Raw genomic sequence first — 2,989 nt, forward strand, 5'->3', positions numbered from 1 at the left:
TCCGTAGTGATACTGCCTTGGAAACCCAAGGAGGGGTCACTATGAGTCGGGTCCAACTTGACGGCACATAACAACAACAACAACAATTGTACAGTTTGACATACATTTTGATGCATTTTCAAAGATTGTGAAATATCAAAGAGATACACCTAACCTATTCAGTAGAAAGCCATTTATATTTTTTTCTCAGATTTGTGTATTGCACCTTAAGTAGAATTAAATTCTGTATGATTTCCATTGATTCTAAATATGTACGATTCCATTGGTTCCTACATGTATAAGAGATTACACAATGTTAAAGTCTGTATGATATCTGCACGTACTCCTTATTTATCGAGTATCTCATTATCTGATAGTTCTTGTTTATAGCAATACTTAAAAGTCTACTATCTGACTATTTTGTGCATTATAGATGAATATCTGTCAGTAATGAACACTGAGGTTCCTGATGGAGTCCTTGACTGGTGGACCCCATGTGCACATAGAAAGGAAACTCATATTGCACAGTATTTTAACTGCCCAGGAGGAGGAAGGGGCGTGGTCTCCCCAAACTGCTGGGGTGCCAGGTGGAGTGGAAGGGGTGCTGGAGTGGGGCTGGCAGGGGCAAGACACTGCCTAGCAGGTCCTGAGTGACCACAGGGGGCTGAAGTATCCTGAAGGTGGGCTGCCCTCCAGGCTGGGGTGTATGCAGGACTCTGGGGTCTGACCCAAGCTCCCAGCACCAAAAGGGCCAGGTTGTGGTCAGAAGGAGCCCTGAGATGGGGCACTTGGGTGCCTGGGGTCCATAGGAGCCTCCATAGGAGCCCATGTCAACTGGCCAGCATCTATGAAGCCCCTTAAGCTTCCTAGATGCCCCCTCCTGGGTGGGGACTGTTGAGGGTGAGGCAGGTGATCTGGGTGGGGATGGGGCCAGCAGGTGAATGGCCAGCGGCAGCTGCAGTTTTAGATCAAGATCAGAGGCTGGGCCAGGCCATCACAGCCTTGGAGAAAGCTCTGGATTGTTGATTCTCATGGTGACATGAGGATGGAGGCAGGCAGACCGCCCAGAGACAGCTGGGGGATGCTCAGGCAAGGGGCCTGTGCAGGGCCCAGCCAGCAGCATGCACTACCCCCTGCAGCCACCCAGGCCCTCCTGCCTGTGTTGGATAGGGACCCCCTGCCCTCAACAAAGGCACCAAGGGCATTTGGAGGTCACTGAGGGAATGAGTTCCGGGCCACACATCCTGAAAATATGATGAGACAAGGAAAGGGAGGGGACCATGGGAATGGGGAGGAGGTAGCTCTTGAGCCACCCTGAGTCTGGAACACTGGGCAGCCCTCCTCTTCAAATGGCAGTGTTGGCCAAGCTCTCCTGAGGTGATGTGGGGGAGAGGTAGGCTGCCGGGGCAGGTGACCTCAGCAGGGGCCTACAAGGACGTTCACAGTACAGGTGTGGCTCTGTGTGTGTGTGAGAAAATGTGGTCATTCTCCATTTTTGCATAATGCCAGTTTTCACGTAACAACCTGGTCTTTGGAACCTAACTATGTCGATTCAGTGAGGAGTAGCTGTATGGTAAGAGCATATGATGGTTTTAACATTTCAAATACCTTTACCATATGTATAGTGACACATTATATATCAAAGGAAAAACTCAATCCAGGGAGTCACATGAACTTGTATCTGAACACAGTTTCAAGAGTACAAGTTATGTAATTCTGGGCACACACTTTGGTGTGCTTCTGTTTCTTCTGTAAAAGAGAATCATAACACCTATTGTTTTAATCCAGATCCTCCAAAAACCAGCCATCATGAGGGGATTCAGCTTACAAGGATTTTATGAGGGGAAATGCCTGTGAGAGAAAATGGGGAGCTGCCTGGCGGAGGCCAGGAGAGCCATCAGATCATATACACACTGACCCCAAGGAAAGCAGCTCTGGGGGAAGCATCTTTGGTCACTGTGCACTCCACAGAAAGTTCAAGAGGGGCTGCAGAAGGTTCTCAAGCTAAATTCTTCAGCCAGAGGAATCCCCCATCTCCCAGGAAAGAGCCTCTTGTTCTAGAACCGCTGTCATACTCATGACTGGCTATGAGCAGCACCTGGGAAATATGGCCTAGACAAAATACCAATGGTCCTCCAGTCAATTTGATTCATGCTGATCCCATGTCTTTTAGAGTAGAGCTGTGCTACAGAGGTTTTCAATGGCTTTAATCTTTTGGAAGCAGATAGCCAGGTCTTTCTTCCAAGGGGCCTCTGGATGGGTTCGAACCAACAACCTTCTGGTTGGTAGCTCAGCACTTAACTGTTTTTGTACCACCCAGAGATCCTGGGAGGGAATATAAGGCAATGGGTTTCAGAGTATAGTGACCAGGATCCTTGGTCAATTATACACCTTGTCTGCTGGGCACATTCTCATGGCCACCACACCTACCTTGCAGGTTTATTGTGAAATTGGAAATGGCCTAGGTTAATTGGATGGTTCAGTGTGCTTGACGTATATGATACATGTTCAATAAATCAGAGCTATTGTGGTATCTCATTTGTGAACTCCTTATCAGAATAAGTCTCTGAAAGTCATAGGATACATATTATTTAATTCTCACAAAACTTTCCTGCACACTCTACAAAGGAGAAACCTGAAAATCAGAGATATCAGGTAAGATGGCAAGGCTGCACTTGTAATGAAGGCAGAATCGGGGCCTGTGTAATTCCAAGCAAGGCCCATTTCCTCTTATCATGAAAGAGAATCGCATCAGAGTGTTTCCCTGGGGAAGAAGGTTCCAGACTTAGTTGTGAAAGACAAAAGTCCTTCCTGTCCCTCTGTCCCCTGTCCAACCCTGGGTGGTGAGTTGTCATTGCCCCCCCAACTCCACAAAACCAGAGAGTTCCATCCCAGTCATTGTAACTTTGCCTTTTGTCCATTCATTCCCTACTCTCACCCAAACCTTTCATTTGCAAGGTTTAGGTGCAAGAAGGACAAGGGTCTCTTTATCAAACGTACCCAGGAATTA

Source organism: Orycteropus afer, unplaced genomic scaffold (assembly GCF_000298275.1).
Source record: "Orycteropus afer afer isolate SDZICR_OR568_19922 unplaced genomic scaffold, OryAfe1.0 scaffold00981, whole genome shotgun sequence".
Taxonomy (NCBI): Eukaryota; Metazoa; Chordata; class Mammalia; order Tubulidentata; family Orycteropodidae; genus Orycteropus; species Orycteropus afer.